This window comes from Trachypithecus francoisi, unplaced genomic scaffold, assembly GCF_009764315.1.
Source record: "Trachypithecus francoisi isolate TF-2019V2 unplaced genomic scaffold, Tfra_2.0 Lachesis_group12, whole genome shotgun sequence".
Classification (NCBI taxonomy): domain Eukaryota; kingdom Metazoa; phylum Chordata; class Mammalia; order Primates; family Cercopithecidae; genus Trachypithecus; species Trachypithecus francoisi.
Genome location: NW_022681457.1, coordinates 30,273,944 through 30,293,506, shown reverse-complemented (window position 1 = coordinate 30,293,506; position 19,563 = coordinate 30,273,944). Strand labels below are relative to the sequence as shown.

Below are 19,563 nucleotides of genomic sequence, written 5' to 3'. Positions count from 1 at the left end.
GAAGAGTAGTCTGAGAGACAGATGACAAGGTGACAATCCATTACTAAAAAAAAAAAAAAAAAATGAAGAAATCTCCCAGGAAACTATATTTGATGTTTAAAGCTTTAAATAGCAAATGCCCTTCAGGAATAATTTAGTTGAAGAATGTGGATTGTTTGCTGAATTTCATTCTTCTTATTTTATGACAACAAAACCTGCAACTTCCCCTTAATTTTGGGATACTGCTCCATTCACATCTCTTACTTTCTTTAGTATAGAATAGGGTAAATCTCTTTTTAACATCTCATCTCTTCCTGTCACCCACGCTTAGATTGATAGCAAGAAAGGCAACCTGCCTTAAAGTGAAATGGTCTCTTGGCCTCTTCCAAATCCACCTTCTTGAATAGAATAGAAATCATCAGGTTTTATGTTTGAACATTGACCTTCATATTTTTGAAAACTGAAAAAAAAATGCCATTTTTAAAGCGGTCAATAGCTTTCCTATTTCTCTAAATATTAAGGATTCTACTCATCTCTAAGAGAAGACATTTTCACTTTAGGATGAGACAGTTTAAAACACAGTTTGGCTAGGTAAAAATAAGCAAGGAACCCATATGGCATGAAAAGCTGTAAATTATTAAGGTGCTCAGGCACTTCCCATGGACTGCCATTGGCTAAGTATTCATTGCCAGTGATATTTCAAATATCTAGAATTTGTTTCTTCTTTAGGATGCTGTTTTTCCTTTCTGAGGGCCTGAATTCAAATAGGAAGTGGCGGGATCTCTTCAAGATGTTCCAACTGAGCAGTAGAGCAGTCTCTACAACATGGTAGAAAGCCGACCCTAAGGAGACAGACGGCCGTTAGAAGACTTCTTATGGAGAGTCTTAGTATATGAGTCTGGGAACCATTGTGTATAGTAGATTAGCTAGTTTTAAATTATTTTCTTCATTGTTGCTTCAGTCACTATGATCACACAACGGATCACTCTCACACTAATAAACATGTACAATATAAAGCAATCATTTATTTTGCTTTTAGGTTTTATGGATTAAGAAGTCCGACAGGGCACAACAGAGGTGGCTTGTCTATGCCTTACAATGTCTACAGTCTCAGATGGAAGACTCAAAGATGACAAAGTGCAATCATCTAAAGACTACCCTCCTATGTCAGGTAGTTGATGCCTGCTGTTGACTGATGGCCTCTCCTCTCCAAATGGGCTTTTCCATGAAGTCTCTCCAACATAGTGGCTTCAGGGTCATAGGCTTTTTTTTCACAGCACCTCATGATTCCAAGGGCATATGTCCTGAAACAGATAAAGAATGAAAGAAAGAGTTTGAGACGAGGGAAGGAAAGGATTATACCACGTCCTTTGACCTAACTTCAGAAGTCACAAAGCATCATTTCCACTGCATCCTACATAATAGAAGCAAGTCAAAAAGAAGGACTCATTCAATAGAAAGCAACATACTGGTCCCCACCTCTTGATGGAAGAGTGTGTCAACATTACTACAGCAAACACACTTTAAGGTGACTCCAACGAGAGACACACTTATGTAATTCATTCTCCTTGAAAGTAGAACTGAAGACTTACCTGCCTCTAAACTGTAAAGTATGACAAAAACCTTGATTAGATTCTGTTATGAGTTAAATGTGGTGTTATGCTGTGACCTTAATTAGGCTATGTTTTATGGAATGAATCTTTTTGTTCACTCAAAATTCATATGTTGAAACTCTAACCCCCAATGTGATGGTATTTGAAGGCGGATGCATTGGGGATGATTAGATCATGAGGTTGGAGACTCATGATGAGATTAGTGTACTTATAAGAACAAACACTGGAAATCTCTATTTCTTTCTCTATTTCTCTCTCCAACGAGTGATAATACTGCAAAAACGTAGCAGTCTGCAAGTCAGGAAGAGAGTCCTTACCAGAAATCAACCATAGTGGCACCCTGATCTTGGACTTCTGGCCTCTAGAACTGTGAGAAAATAAATTTTTGTCATAAAGTCACTCAATCTATGGTATTTTGGTATGACAGCCTGAGCAGACTTGTATGTTATATAGCAAAGATGTGTGATGTCACTGCCGGGATGCTATTATGCCATATAAGACTCATCTTGACAGACTGGTAAGCAAAGTTATTCTGGCCTTGAAGAAACAAGTTGCTTTGATGCAAACTGCCTATAGATAGGTTCATATGTCAAGTAACTAGGTGGCCTTTAGGAACTGACAGTCTCAGGCCTAGAGTTGCAAGTTACAGTGGGAAAAACCTGAGCAAGCTTGGAAGTGACTTCTTTCCAGCCAGAACCTCCAAATGAGAATGTAGTCCAGGCAATGCCTTAATTATTGCCTGGTAAGATCCTGAAGCAGAAAACACAGCTAAGCCATGCCTGGACTCTGATCAACAGAAACTGTGAGAGATAATAAATAGGTATTATTGAAACCACTAAATTTTTGGTAAATTGGTATTCAGCAATAAAAAACTAATAGAATCACCCATCACATGAAGAACATTTAGGATGGTGTGGCCATCTTAGGAAAATGTAATCTGCCCTAACTGTTCATTCCTCTTTGTCCATCCATAAATCTTCAGTAACCTGAGATGGACATAGCAGCTCAGGCTCAATTATGCTGTGGGAAGTTAAGGAATGAAATTGTGTCCCCACTTTTAGCAAAGTAGTTTAGAGGAGAGTAGCAGCAGAGGAAGAATCACTCCCAAGACCCCAGTAAGTAACTTGCAGAACATTGGAGCAAAGGCCCACAGTCCGAAAGCTGGGTGAAACAGCAAACTACATCCAGACAGCTTTGTGGAATATGTGAAGTGAAGATGTTAGTCAAGAATTCTGGGACATGATAAGAGTTGGGAACCTGGTAAAATGGCAGGACTTTTGATTTCAAGTGTATTTGAGAATCAGACTTCTTATTTGGGCATTGAAAAGGACTGTAATTTCTAGACTATGGCAAAGTCTGTAATGCATGGGTCACATATGTGTGGCATAACAAGACTAGACATATTAGAATGTACCACTTTTGATACAAATCATGGATTTGTTTTCCCTTCTTAAATTCAATTATGTTTAATCTTTTGTTTGCAGTTTGCTGACTACTCAAGAATTTAAATCCCTTTTTAATCCAGTATGTCTTTATATTTAGAAATAAATATTTAATAAATATATGCTATGAACTTGGCTAAAAGTACATAGACAAGACTGTCCTCAGTGGGGAAACCAAATATATTCATCAAACACCATCAAATGCAAACATGTGCATTTTTCACAGTGCCTGTTACTTTACCCAGACAATTTTCTTATTGCATTAAAACAAATAAAAATCACCTTTGTATTTTCTATTTGGAAAAATATAGTAATGAGGATGATGATCATAAAAGTATTAAATGTTATTAAACATATTTTATGGCCAGACACTGCTAAACTTATATGCATTATTTCTTTTAATCCTCACAACTCTTCCAGGTGGATACTGTTATTTTCCCAATATTATGGATGAGAACATTGACAATTAGAGACTGCTAAAATTACCTAGGTGACCCACTAAGTAGTACAGATAGGATTGAAGCCCATTCTGTTTGATTTCAAAATTCATATTTTAACTCAACCATGCAACGCCTTCTTTTCATACTCAGAATCATGTAGATGAATATGAAATCTTAAAAGTCATTTAATCTTACGGCTCTTCTAAGATTCCTTTATAAGTAATTCATTAAAGAAATGCTCTCAGAAGAAACCTGCAAAGGTGTGAAGCAGGACAGGACAGAGGAAGAAATTAGGCATAGATGTGGTTTCAGGAGAATTTCAGTCATACCCTGGTCCTCTGGGGGGCTCTTCTAACAGAGTTGGTCTTTCCAACAGCAAGGTTACTGCGTGGTTACACCCCCACATCAGGCAGTCACTGGCTGCAAGCTGGAGTTAAGAGAAAGGATAAAGGGAGAAAGAAGGAAGAGGGCTAAAGGCATCTCCAGGGAAGGTGGCTCCCATCAGCTTAGGAAAATCCTCAGAAAAAGAATACAGGTGTGTGCCATGATCAGTCAACACCTGTAGCAACCAGGGTAGGTTTCAGGGCCTGCTAAAGGGCAAGACTCTAACAACATTGATAAATCTGCCAAGTATTTAGCCAATCCCTGCTTGAATACCTTCAAGTGAGAAAGAACTCCCCATAACTCCCTCTCCTCCACCCCACAAGGTAGTCCATTACAATCCTCAGAAACCTGGTTAGAAAATTCTTCCTTTTGTTGGATGTGGGAATACTAAAGGGAGGTCATTCCAAGACAGCATATGCAAAAGCACAGAGTGTAAAACAGCATGATGGTGTATGTTGTTCTGTAGCTAGTACTATGTTTTGTGGTGGTTAGAACTTAAGGTGTGAAAGGAGAAAATGAAAAAGATGAGTCTAGGAAGATGGTTATAGGAAAGATCATCAAATAATGAAAGACAAACTTGCCTCACTAAAAAGTTGTGATGATGGCACAAGGTACAACTAAATGAGTTTTAGCAGAAGAAGCAAAGGATAATCGCTTCTAGAAAGCCAACCTGCTAGCAATAAAGAGAGCAACCCTACCTCGTTCCTTTCATGTTGTGGGCTTTCACATCTGTGTTTCCTCTGGACTTCTTCAAGGACAGGATGCTTGCATTGTGAATCCCTCAAACAATAAATGATTATGGAACTGAAATGAAGTGAACTCATCATAAGTAAGAGAAACCATTACAAAACCCCTGGTGAGAGATGCCACATGTCTCAGTCAGGAGACAGCAAGCCATAGCTCACAGGCCTAACCAGGGCCACCACCTGTTTTTGCAAATAAAGTATTATTAGAACACAGCCACAACAGTTTGTTAACGTATTGTCTATGGTTGTAGTCATACTATAACAGCAGAGTTGAGTTGCAACAGAGACCATATGGCCTGCAAAACCTAAAATATTTACTATTTGGCCCTTTCTAGAAAAGGTTTGCCAATCCCTGGTCCAGCTTAAAGCGGTAGTAATATATGTGAATAGGTTAAGATAGATGGAAATGATACTTAGGAGCAAAAATCAATTGGAGTAACCACTACTCACTTCTCCTATTTTTATTTCTTCATGCCATGTACACATTAGAGGACATTATAAATATGTATAAAAGCTTTCCAGCATTCCACGGCCTCTTTTGACAATTTCTACTTATTCTGTCACATTTAAATTAAATCATCATTTCTATAAAGACCCTTACACTCAGAAGAGCACAGAGTAGAGTCCACTCACTCATCCTAGTTCTATTTCTTCATGCCATGTAGGCATTAGAGGACATTGTAAATATGTATAAAAGCTTTCCAGCATTCCATGCCCTCTTTTGGCAATTTCTATTTTTTATTTATTCTATCACATTTAAATTAAACCATCATTTCCACAAAGACCCTTACACTCTGAAGAACACACAGTTGAGTCCACTCACCACACAGGCCTACTGATCCAATACAGTATCAGTATCCCATTCAGTCCACTTAGAATGAGATCATCCTGCAATAATGGGACAGTGTCAGCCCTGTGTCCCTTATATAAATCTGCTAAAATGCACCCGACTTTTAAATCGTTGTGACGTGCTTGTTTTTACTGCAGGCCTTCATAAACGGCCTAAATCTTTTTCACTTCATTAAGCGGCTCTGTACCAAAGTCCTCTGAATACTTTTCATCAGAAAATTCCCCATAAGGCCTAAAACTTCTTTTCCCATCTCTATGTGGTTGGGACATAAAAGATTGCAATTCAAAGAAAAAATAAAGAACTGTCATGGTCCTTTTTGTTGGTGTTAATCTCTGAACAGCAGATTTAGGACAACTATTTTTTTCTAGTTCCTGGTTCTCCACTTCCTGTTTGAATATCCACTACAAAGTGTTGGTAAAATGTATTTATAGGACACAGTGAGCTAGTTGCTAGGCCTTTTGTATAGGACTTGAAAGATAAAGGCAAGTTCCTGTCTCTTAAAAAAAAAGTAATCTGCAGCCATAGAAACATCTAATCTTAGTCATAGCACCAACACCCCCGCATGGGCCAAAAATACAATTCAGAATAAAAGTTGCTTATAAAAAATGGATTTTTAAAAATCACACCTTGAATAAAAAACCAATAAGAAAAACTTTTCCTACTTTTCAGGGAGGAAATTTAAGAAAAACAAAACAACAAATGGTGTATTGGTATTTTTAAATTTGAAGATTACTTGCCTCAAATATTTAGTTGCTGTCACTATCTGGAAGACAGTAAAGTTTAGCCCTATCATACACAGTGCACCAAAATAATTTTTAAATTAAAGAAAAATTTAAACGTGTAGATAAGCACAAATATATAGAACTAGAAGAAAATATAAATTACTATCTCTCTGGCTTTAGAATGGCAAAGAATATGAGCCAAGATAAAATCTATGAAAGACAAAGTGATAAATTTAATATACAAAATCTATATATTTCTGAATATGTTAAAATAATATTCAAAATTATAAAACAAGTAACCAATATGGAAAATTTTCCAATGAATCTGACTACAAGTTTCTTCCTTTTAATTCTATAAGAAGCAACATGTGAAGACACAATTTTTAAAAATATTTATAGAATCCAAAGTTATTCATAAAGAAGGAATACCAAATGGCCAATATTAAATATATTTTAAAAATCATTCTTGCACATAATCAAATAATTATAAACTGAAACAGCAATGAACTATTTTTTTGCCTGTATTTTAGCAAAAAATGTTTTATTTAAAAGAGCACACAGATTTATTAGTTTAAATATTTTTGGTTGTGAATAACAGAAAATCACTTCAAAATAACTTCACAAAAAATGAGTGGACTCTTAAAGTTTTTCAAATTCAGAAGTAGATTTGTTTTTAGACATGATTTAATCAGTGATCCAGCTCCAGTTCTAATACTTTAGATCAGTTCTATCTATCTGCATTGTGCTTAAGGTGGCTACCATTATGGAGGCAAAATGGCCAGCTCCAGTAATTCCAGGAGTCAGTTTCTTAGCATGTCATTGGGAAAAAGTGTATCACTTTTCTCAAACAGTACACACCTGACATCCGTTCTGATTGGAGAAATTTAGGTCATGTGACCAATTCTTAACTAATCATCACATCCAGGGAAATGGCACAATCCAATTGGATTAGGTCTGTGTTAAATACTCATGCCTGGACCAATCATTGTAGAAAAGGAGATTAGCTTAAAGCATTCAGGGCCATCCTTGGCACCAAGGTAGGGTAAATCCTTTTTAAATCATATAATGAAGGAAGGAAAAAATAGCTGCACTGAGGCTGTACATAGAAGCATGCACAGTTAGGCACAGTGGGTGGAGCAATAAATTATTTCTGTGTATGGAAAAATTGGAGTATATATATAAAAGCCTTGAAAATACGTGTACCACGTTTGTCCCAGAAATACCAGATCTTGAAATTTATCCCAAAGGAATTATACAGTTCATTACAAAGATTTATCTTTTAGGATGATTTAGGGTAGCTGAAAAATCAATGCCTGACAATGGAAAAACAAATAAATTATGACACATGAATACAATGCTATATTATGCAACCTTAAAATATAAAATTGCAAAAAATATTACTGACAAGTAAAACTGTTTAAGATATGTTAAGTGATTGAATTCAGGTCACATGAAATTATTCTATTTTTATAAAAAGAATATACACATATGTGTAGTCGTTGAAAAAGACTTAAATATATCAAAATACAAAGGGTTATCTCCATATAGTGGAATTGTGGATAGTTGAATTTCCTTTTTATGACTTTCTATATTTCATAAATTTTATTCACACATATGAATTATTCCAGTAATGAGAAACATTCATATTTAGTTTTTAAAAAATAATAAAACAAATCCACATTTTAAAAAAATGTGATGGGGACCATGACTTTAAGAATGTATTCATGAAGAATTCCAAGAGTCCACAATTGCAAGTTGAGGGGAAGCCCACACAAAAGCATAGCTCTAGGAATGAAATCTTTAAATAATCTGCTTCTTATCCCTGGAGGAGCACCGGCATTCGCACGGACCTTTAGTTAAGCAGCCTTAGCCCATGTGAGAACCAATGTGCTGACTTCAACCATAGTGACTTTCCTACCCTCTGAAAATGGGCTCTGGGTAAACAAAGAACTATCAAACCTCTCAAGAAGGCTTTCCAACTCCCTGAGGAATCCCTTTTGGAGAATAAACACAAATACTCATTTATAAATCTGTGCAAATGATGGCTAATGGCCCAAAATTGCACCATATATAGCTCCATCTGCACTATATGTAGCTTCAACTTTCATGTAATTGATCCAAAGAGCAAAAGTTGGTGTGGCCTGTGTGAAGATGTATGTGCACTGAGCTACAGGACTAACCATCTTAATTGAATTGAATATTTTTTTTAAAGTCAGTTAAATTATAGCTACATTTATTGGTTTCATTTATTGACATATCATAATATAGGCAACAGACCATAGGAGGAGAATATGCATCATTTAAGGGAAAACTGCACGGTTGAAATGTGTATAGCACTGGATGATGTGAGATGATTCCACACATATATGCTGTCTGCACACAGTTGATCCTAACTCCATTGCTGTAGAATAAACCCTTTTCTCCAGCAACATAAGACAAAATTACCTCAAGTGAAGAAAAGGGGAGAGAAAAGCAAAAAGGATGAAAGCAAAGTTTGTTCTTTTGATTTCTGATTTAAGGGAGGACTGAGTGCAAAATTCAAAACATTCTTTTATTCAGCATCCAATCACTATTTGTTCAGCATACAGAAGTTAATTATATGAAGGAAAATCCCTGCCTTCATGGAATATACATCCTAGTAAATACACAGGCTATGTACAAAGTCTAAACAAGCTTCTTTGGTTTTTGTTTTTGTTTTTCTGTTTTTTGTTTTGGGTTTTGTTTTGTTTTGTTTTTGTTTTCTTTGAGACGGAGTTTTGCTCTTGTTGCCCAGGCTGGAGTGCAATGGCACCATCGCGGCTCACTGCAACCTCCCCCTCCCGGTTTCAAGAGATTCTCCTGCCTCAGCCTCCTGAGTAGCTGGGATTACAGGAATGTGCCACCATGCCCAGCTAATTTTGTATTTTCAGTAGAGACGGGGTTTCTCCATGTTGGTCAGGCTGGTCTCGAACTCCCTACCTCAGGTAATCCACCTGCTTCGGCCTCCCTCTTTCCTTAATATTAAGTGAGAATGAAAACAGAGTATTGAGTGTCTGAGAGAGTCAAGGCAGGACTTAATGAGAGATATGCTTGGCTAAGATGAAAGCTTAAAAAGCTTATTTTATCTGAAGAGGAAAGGGGAAAGGCAAATTTTCTGTAAAAACCTAATCAGAAATGTATCTTTGGTTCTCACTTCTACCGCCCTCACTTAATTACTGGGCCCTCTTTTTTGCTCCTTAATGCCAACTGTTCATTTAGATGCCTCTAGTCAATAGTGTAAGAAAGAATTAGGCATGTCGTATATTTACTCTCTATGAGTTGTGTTGTGCCTGTCAGTATCTGACCCATGCTGGAGACTATTAGGGGAGGAAGGGATGAATGCCTGGATGGATGGATGGATGGATGGATGGATGGATGGATAGATGGAGAGATGGATAGATGGATGGAGAGATGGATGAATTTTTGCATGGGACATAGCTTAATAAGTGAAAAAATAAGTGAATGAAAAAGTAAAACAATAAATGAAGGAATTAACAAAAGCATAATTAGGTAAGGCAGGGGAAAAGACATAAAGGTGCCTATAGAAAGCTTATGAAGTTGAAAAATGATGAAGATGGGAGTGAAATAAAAATAAATAATACCCTAAAGATGTGACTGAAGTGACAGAACTGGGGAGAGAGGAACAATAAATAAAATTGTAGAGCTAAGTTCTACGGAAAAGGGAAAAAAATTACAACATGCTTAAAGATGAGCAGAGGAGCCAGGGGAGAGGTTAGAAGATCAGCTCTGACTCCAACCTTGAATCTCCAGGCAGTGAGAACTTTTCTGCTTCTGCAAGCAATAGGCATTGAGGGCTTCCGTGAAAGTGGTGTTAGGTATTCATGCATTAGAGGAATGCGTAGAAATATTATAAACTCTTGTTAAGGGTTCAAACATTGTGCACTTCAAGTTGAGATAAATTCTAGTTATTCAGCGATAGCCTTCATTATTATTTGACAAAAATGTATATCCTTAAATATTGAAAAATACAAATAAAAATTTAAAATTACCTATAGCATCCCACTTTCAGAAATAATATTTTAAGAGCTTTATACTTCTTTAATACATGTGTATGTGCATATATATACGTGTTTGATAAAATATTGATTTAATCTAATTAAATTAGTTTAATATATTTAATATTTTGATAGTATAGTTATTTAAACAGCTCAATATTATCTATATGCTTTCACATATATACACAAAAGCAAGCATATTTTTTTTTGAGACAGAGTCTCACTCTGTCACCCAGACCAGAGTGCAGTGGAGTGATCTTGGCTCATTGCAGCCTCTGCTTCCTGGGTTCAAGCAATTCTCCTGCCTCAGCCTCATAAGTAGCTGGGACTACAGGCATGTACCACCACATCCTGCTTCTTTTTTCTATTTTTGTAGAGATGGGGTGCTGGGATTACAAGTGTGAGCCACCACACCCAGTCATGTATATGTTTTTAACCTGCCTTTTTCACTTAAATATACTGTAAATATTTCTGTGTTAGGAAACTGCCTGTGGCATTATAATATTGCGTCACCATGCTATTTTATTCTAGTAATGTACCAGAATTTATCAGTCAATCCTCTGTTGTTGGAAAATTAGTTTTTTTCCCAATGTTTTGCTATTTAAAACAAAGTAATTTGGTTATGTTTTCCTTCATACTGTTTTATCCTATAGAATAAAGTGCTACATTCTTATAGCTTTATCATTGCACATTGCTCCTGATTATATCATTATTATAAAATCCTTATGCTGAAATTGCTTAGTCAAATCAAATTCAAAATGCTAAGACTTTTGATGTGCATATCAGCCACGATGTCTTCAGTTGCCATTTGCCAAAAAAAAAAAAAAGACTCAACCAATGGAATGGCTTAAATAAAGCCTTTTTAATGTATCTCATAAATACAGTCTAGAAATAATTCAGGTCACAGAATTGATTTTCTCCAGTAGCTCAACAATGCCACCAAGAACCCTGCTTGTTTTGGTCTCCTGCTCTGCCTACAGTGATATGAGCCTCACAGATACAAAATGGGCTGCAAAGAACTCTTAGAGATACACTTTTACTCCTTGAGGTTCAGAGAATAAAACACATCTTTCCCAGTTCTCAAACAAAAGGCCTAAGCTTCACATTGGATGAATTTGCGTCATGTGCTCATTCCTGAGTCAACTGCTTTAGCAAGGGAGTTAGATGATATCATTAATAGTCCCACAAACACAATGAGTTCAAGTTTCCTCCAGCCTTCACTAACATTGAGAATTAATCTTTAAAAACCACAATGAAATCAAAAGCTGCCAAGTTGATAGGTAAAAGGAGTAGACCGTTATTCTCTTCTCTTTCTCTTTTTCTTCCCTTTCTTCCTTCCTTCCATCCATCAGTTTGGAAATGGTGAAAGCCTGGGCTCTAAAATCAGATGGTCTATATTTGCATTTTGGTTCTCTGCATAGAGTTGTGTCATATGAGGTAAGTTAGAGAAATTCTCTGCAAAACAAGAATAATAATAGTAGAGTCCCCTCCTTAGGGTTCTCATAAAAATAAAATAGTAATTAAAAAACTGGTAAATGTTAGGTCTTATTAACAATTATAGTATTATTTTCATAATTAAATTATTGTGAATTACCTTTTCATTCCCGTGCTCATTTCTCTGTTGGGAGTAGTCATTTTAATAGTAAAAAGAAGGTTTTATTTTGTTGTTTGAAGTGTTTATTTTCTTATTTAAGACATGTGTATTTAGGTACTCATATTTTCTTCATGCGTTAAAAGACAATGTCTACAGACCCTGGCCATGAGTATCTGAAAATCTAGAAAGAGTAAAAAAGTCAATCAATGATGAGAGGGTGAGAAAAATATTGGCTTAAATATTCTTGAATAAGAAATCCCTTTCCATTTCCCAAATACTTTGCAAACGAGGCACTGGTGTTAACATTATAGCTCCCTGGAATCTATACCAGACTTTCTTCACTATAATATTTCAGATAAAAGTGCCAGCTATGATAGTTAAAGGAATGACTAATGCCAAAATGAGTCACTGTAAAGACATTACAGAAGCCAGGTACGGTGGCTCACACTTATAATCCCAGCACTTTGGGAGGCCGAAGTGGGCAGATCACCTGAGGTCAGGAGCTCTATACCAGCCTGGCCAACATGACGAAACCCTGCTTCTACTAAAAATACAAAAATTAGCCAGTTGTGGTGATGCATGTCTGTAATCCCAGCTACTTGGGAGGCTGAAGCAGGAGACTCGCTTAAACCTACAAAGCGGAGGTTGCAATGAGCCAATATCGTGCCACTGCACTCCAGCTTGAGCGACAAGAGTGAGTAATAAATGTTATTTGTTAGACTTTTCATTAGTTCTAAAAATAATTAACTGTTAATCTCAGCCTCTTATACTATAAATATTTTTAACAAATAAAGGGAATGTTTTGGGGGAAATATGCCTAATGGAAGAAGCTTCTCATTCACAAGTTATGAATACTCCTATCCTGACATAAGAGAACTAGCTTAGTTTACAGAAACCTTATATGAAGCCATCTCTCTGACTGGGAATAGAAATGACAATTTTTAGTTTGTTCAGCATGTAGTGTGGTTCCTGTCTGAGTGATGTTATTTCTGGCACCCTGATGAACCACTCTTAGGATTGGTCAAACAGGATCCAAGCCCCCTTCTTCCCTTTCAGATATTTTCTTCCTCTGGCATTGGTTAGGAAAAAAGAGCCTCTTTCTTCCACTTCAAATTATCAGTTCTTTGATTCCTGAACAAGTAAGTCCTATTGGAAATGAACTTGTTTTAGCTGTGTCCCTAAAATCACCCACCCTGCCCCCTAGATGCCTGCCCTAGCTACATTTCCAGTGGGTGTTCAACCCTCATCCTTCCTTATCCCTCATGATCTATAAATGGTGATTGTGAAAAGCTCTGTATTGTGCAAATAGTCTTTATTATCTTAAGCTTTAAAAAAAAAAAAAAAAAAAAACCCTGTCTTTTGAGAAAGTGGGAAGGTGTGGTCTGTTCTCCAATATTTGGCAGTGTTCATTTTAACTGAATCATTTGTTAGGACAAAATTGCTATAACCTATAATAAATGTTAAGATTGTCGGATGCATACTTGTACTGAATTAATATTTTATAGCTCCTCAGCCCTGTGTGGGTTGGCTGTTCTGGAATGCTCTAGCACCATGGAAACGCTGGGAGATATTTTCTGTTAATTGTAAGAATGTTTGACAGATAACGGTACAGTACCATGGAATTAAACTTTGTTGCTGATGAATTCTGATTACTTTATAACCTTATTCTATTAGAGAAGGTTTTGTTTTTGTTTTATTTTTAAGCGTTGAAACACCTCTCCTTGTCCATAATCACTTTTTTAAAAACTTAGTCAGTAAGTATTGTATTATCTATATAATTATCATCAGGTAGAAAAAGATATCCAGTTTTTTTTAATTAAAAATTATCTCTATTTTTTAAAAAACCCAACCTGTGAACTATGAATAAAATCTTTTTAGATAAATATTTCTTTAAAGAAGAAGAAAGAATCCTGCCAATATCTTTCTATGACTAAACTATAATTTTAGTCACAATTATGTTAGCCTTAAATTCTAATGCTAAAAGATATTGGGATTTAGCTAGAAATAAATGTGTGATCCTAAAAACAAAATATATATGTATTACACATTATGTATGTCTAAGAGAAATAGACTATGCTTCCACTCTTCCAGTCCAGTGAAAAAAAAATTCTTATTTTTCTAAACTTAAGACCTGTGAACCAGTTGACTCAGTCTTACTCTCAAACACTTTTGGCTCTTGTAAGTCAAGTTTATGATGGAAGCTAAGCATCCTAATCCTTAGGCAGTGCTGAGTAAAAAACAGGTAACTGCCAGGCTTGTTCTTTCTTGTTTGTCTCTTTTCTCAAAATCACTTAAGAAGGTCCAAGAAGCTGCTTATAGCCAACTAATTAAAACCCTTTATTTTGTTCTTTCACGGCGCTATGAAAAGCAATGGGAGGATTTCTCTCTGAGCTCTAAAACAATAAAGTCTTTCATTCATAGTCTGCCCTCCCCGTGGGTCCTTTGTCAGCGCCCATCTTCACAAATCTGAGAAGTGGAGAGTAACTAAGAAAGTAACACTCAAAATATCCAGTTGAAGACTGGTGGAGGAAACATGTGACCACATTAAAAATGTTTCTCCTATCACAGAGAGTTTACTAAGGAAAGAGACTTTTTTCCAATTGGGAGTAATTGGAAAGGTTTGTGGCAAAGAAGACACTTAAGTAGGATGTGCACTTGTTCTATGGGAGTAGCAAATCCAAGGTAGAAGGAGAAACTAAACAAAATGTGGTAGACAAAAAAAAAAAAAAAAAAAATGGTCCCTGGAACTCTCTATATCTTAACCCTACATTACCTTACTGGGCAAAAGGGACTTTACAGAGTGATTAAATTAAGGGAATTGAGATGGGGAGATCATCCTGGATTATCTAAGTGGGCCCTAAACATGGTCACGGTCACAATAGTTCTCCTAGAAGGGAGACAGGAGTGTGAGTCAGAGAAGGAGACAGGAGAACAAAAGCAGAGGTCATAGTGATGCAATTGCTGGAATGTGGGCAGCCTCTAGATGCCAGAAAAGGCAAAAAGACAATTCCCCTCAGCACATCCAGAAGAAACACAGCTCTGCCAACACCTTGATTTTAGCCTACTGAGGCCCATTTTTGACTTCTGACCTCTAGAATTATAAGATAATAAATTTGCATAGTTTTAAGCCCCCACACTTAATGTGTACTGCAGTTACAGCAGCAATAGGAAACTAATACACAAGAGTAAAATGTGGGCTATTTGTGAAGAATATTAAATACTTCAGAATAGATAGTGCATAAGGACATTCAATGGAGGAAAGGGTAGGAAGAATAATCACAAACAAGAATAAGGTTAACATTTTGTTCTCTACTTAAAGTGCTTTCATAGTCATTGTTTTAAAAATATGATTCCCTTAACAACCTTTTAATCCAGGCATTATGATACTCTCCAATTTTAAGACGAAGTAGCTCTGGCTCATGGAAGCTAATTGCTTTGCCCTAGTTCACAGTTCTGTAAGCAGTAGAATTGGGCAACAGCCAAGGTCTCCCAACTCCTCACCTCTTTCCCCTGCAGCACGTCACTCATTCATATCAGGGCAACTAATTTTAGAAGGGCTTCAGTGTCAGACCAAAAGGTGTAAAGTTTATTCTCCAGCAATAAATTAAAGGTTTTTAAGCATGGAATGACATAATTAATTAATATAACAGCATAATATAAAGTAGATTAGAGAGGGGTAGATAAAAATCTAGAGACAGGTTAGACTAAAAAAATAATCCAGGAAATAGGAAAAGAAGGCCTGACCTAAAGCCAGCAGACAGAATGGAGAGAAGTATACTGTCTGATACAAGGTGGGGGGTGGGGGGCAGGTGGAGAGAGAAACAAGAAATTCATCATTTTGATTATCACCAATGAAAACGTTATGTTCTAACATGTGCATATTTTTTGGACAACAAATTAGTGTACACTTAAATAGGATTTATAGATATAAGTTATGATTTCCAAAATGAAAATTAAGCTTTTATACCTACATCAGACTATTTGAGTTTTTACCTTTCCACTTCAGAAGATGGCAAAATTTTGCTTAAAAAACTGAATCCCAATACCGTATTTTCATAGTAATCCCTGACTTCTTTTTATCTCATTGAGGTCAATTATCTGATCACCAGTGAAAACTGAGAATAGAAAAGTGCCACTCTGTTATTCTCACAGTGATGGCAATATACTTTCTAAATCATCACCTTTCTGACAAATATTTCTTGACCCCATCCGTTTCTCACTCTATTACTTGTTTTCTATTCCTTTTGTTTGCTGTTGTTAAGCTGCAAAAAATACCTTTGCGTGGATGTCTTTGTTATCTATCTGAAACATTTGCTGCTGCATTGTGCCATATTATTTATTGCTGGTATTCATCTGTCAGTTCTCATCATGCCCAGTTTTCAATATTTGATTGCCTTTTATGACCTTGATTCCTAGAAGCTTTCATAACTTTTTTCCCTTTTACTTCAAAGATTTCAGAATTCTGATACTGCCATGGTAAGCTGAATATTGGCCCATCAAAGATGTTCATGTCCTAATCCTCAGAACCTGTGCATATGTTACCTAAAAGAAATTAAGACTGGGCAAATGTAATTAAGTTAAGATTATCTTGCTATGAGATGTTATCCTGGCTTATCCAGGTGAGCTCAGTGTAATCACAAGTGTTCTTATAAGTGAAAGAGAGAGGCAGAAGAAAAAAGAAAGAAGGAGACAACAGCAGCAGAGATCTGAGAGGAATACAGATGTTATGTTGCTGAATTTGAAGAGAGAGGAAGGGGCCATGAGCCAAGGAACATAGGGAGCTTCTAAAAGCTGAAATAGGCAAGGAAACACATTTTTCCCTTGAGCTTCCAGGAATAACACTCTGGAATGGGTCCTGTGGTCCCATTTTAGACTTCTGACCTCCAGAACTGTAAAACAGTTGTTTTAAGCCACTAGGTTTGTGCTAATTTGTTACTGCAGCAATAAATAACAAACATATTTGTCCAACAGCAAAAAAAAGAAATCCCAGTTGTCTCATCTTTTTCACATTTTCAAGATGAGATGAGAAATTAGAGTACCTCAAAAAAGTGCTCTTAAATGCTGTCTTATCATCCTAATTATTAGCCATTACTGTCCTTCCTCAGTTACAAAAAGCAAGTATTCTCACTAATTGTTTCATCTTGCAATGTCAGTTTTGGAAAAACCAAAAGCCATAATCCATTTCATAGACATATAATAAATAAGTAATTTAAAACCTATTCAGAACTTCATACGTGGAATCACTGGTCCTATGTGACTGAAAACTATTGATGCCTTCCGATCTACAAGAGCCATTTAGAAAATTTTTATGAGTTTAAGAAAAACACCCAATGTAGATGACAGCTTGATGAGTGCAGCAATCCACTATGGCACGGTGTACCTATGTAATAAGCCTGCACATTCTGCACATGTACCCCAGAAGTTAAAGTATAATAAAAAAAGTGAAATTAAAATGTTTTTAGTCAAATAATTGAAAATAATTATTTTGAAAATTATTTCAATGATTATCAATAACTGCTATAATTTAAAATAATATCAAAAGCTTTAATATTATAAAAGTGATATACTAGTTAACCCACACCTCCTTCAATATTATTCAAAATAAAATCCTGTATTTCATTGATTCCAACACCTAAGAGCAAGATTGAAAATTTACTTAGAATCATTTCTGATCCCAAATTGCTAAGAGAAAAAAAGGAAAAGAATTGGAAAGCAAGCATAAGAATGATGGACAGGTAGGAGAAGAAAGATAAAGAGAGGCATGATGATCACATTCAGATTCTCAGAAATAGCTTGATCTAAAAGTAACATCAACTTATATTTACTCCTATACTCAACCAAAGGGAGATATGGAGTAACACAACACAAACATTTCTATAGAAATGTCTAGCTTGGAAGGCTTGAGGAGTAGGGTGGGATAAATCTTAACAGTTTTCAAAAGCTAAGGAAAACATTTTAGTGAAATGCTGTTACTGTCTTTCACTTTTATCTTCACATTTTGCCAACTTCACTCCATCTCTCTCCATATCTCCCCACCTCTCACAATAAGGACAAAAGGAAAATGAAGAAGAAGAAAATTAACATGTTTTGTGTACCTATTAATGTCAGAGAAAATGCAAGTTTTGTTTTTTTTTGGGTTTTTTTTTTTTTTTTTGAGACAGAGTCTCACTCCATAGCCCAGACTGGAGTGTAGAGTGGTGCATTTTTGACTCATTGCAACCTCCCCATCCCTGGTCAAAGTGATTCTCTTGCCTCAGCCTCTCGAGTAGCTGGAACTACAGGCATGTGCCACCACAATTGGCTAATTTTTGTATTTTCAATAGAAATGGGGTTTCACCATATTGACCAGGCACTTACAAAGAGATGGTTTGGAATTGGAACTATGTTTAAAACGGAACCAGAGCATGAGAGTTTGGAAAATTGCTACCTGACGATGCAATAGAAAAGAAAAACCCATTTTTCTGAGGAGAAATTCAAGCTAGCCGCAGAGATTTGCATAAGCAATGAGAAGCCAAATGTTAATCTCAAGACAATGGGGAAAATGTCTCCAGGACATGTCAGAGGTCTTCACAGCAGCCCTTCCCATCATAGGCCTGGAGGCCTAGGAGGAAAAAATGGTTTCATGGGCTGAGCCCAGGGCCTTGCTGCTTTGTGCAGTCTTGGGACTTGGTGCTTTGTGTCCCAGCTGTGGCTAAAAGAGGCCAACATAGAGCTCACACTGTTGCTTCAGAGGATGAAACCCCCAAGCATTGGCAGCTTACACATGGTAGTGGACCTGTGGGTCCACAGAAGTCAATAATTGAGGTTTGGGAACCTCTGCTTAGATTTCAGCGGATGTATGGAAACACCTGGATGTCCAGGTAGAAGTTTCCTGCAGGGGTGGAACCCTCATGGAGAACCTCTGCTAGAACAGTACAGAAGGGAAATGTGGGGTCTGAGCAGTCCCCACTGGGGAACTGCATAGTGGAACTGTGATAAGACCGTCATTGTCCATCCTCCAGACCATAGAATGGTAGATCCACTGTCAGCTTGCACTGTGTGCCCAGAAAAGCCACAGACACTTAACACCAGTCCATGAAAGCAGCTGAGAGCCGGGGGGAGCTGTACCTTACAAAGCCACAAGAGTGGAGCTGACCAAGGACATGAGAAGCCACCTCTTGCATCAGCATGACCTGGATGTGAGATATGGAGTCAAAGGATGTCATTTTGGAACTTTAAGACTTGACTGTCCAACTGGATTCCAGACTTGCATGGGGTCTGTAGCCCCTTCATTTTGGTCAATTTCTTCCATTTGGAATGGGAACATTTGTTCAATGCCTGTACCCCCACTGTATCTTGGAAGTAACTAACTTGCTTTTGATTTTACAGGCTCATAGGCAGAAGGGACTTGTCTTGTCGCAGATGAGACTTTGGACTTGGACTTTTGGGTTAATGACAACTATCCCCTTACTCAGTGAGAGGAGGCTCACTTGGTATCCAGAAATTGATGTTAGGTAAATCTCAGTATTCAGATCTACAAAGTAGGACCTACTGATTCACCCAAAGGCAGAAGCAGGGTTTGAAACAATAGAGTCAATGTCTGAATTTGGAATAATTAAATCTGTCATGCACAATTGTGCTTTTAATTTCCAAACATGCTTTTCAAGGAAATTTTATTTTACATAATCCCAAAAGTTCATTTCTCTTAAGTTCATCTAATTAGTGAGAGTTACAGTAGGTAGGAAGCTACTGACAGAAAGAACCTCATACACACCATCTC

At 36.8% G+C, this 19,563-nt stretch overlaps 1 long non-coding RNA gene across 1 annotated transcript in view; it reads right to left on the bottom strand.

The window, feature by feature from the left end:
• Positions 1–1,082: 1,082 nt before the first annotated feature.
• The window catches only part of LOC117093819, a 36,407-nt gene continuing 17,926 nt past the window's right edge, over positions 1,083–19,563 (bottom strand). The window contains exons 2-3 of the long non-coding RNA XR_004441255.1: positions 4,557–4,638; positions 1,083–1,283 (exon numbers count right to left, since the gene is read on the bottom strand). This is a non-coding gene — a long non-coding RNA (uncharacterized LOC117093819). The remainder of the gene's footprint in view (positions 1,284–4,556; positions 4,639–19,563) is intronic.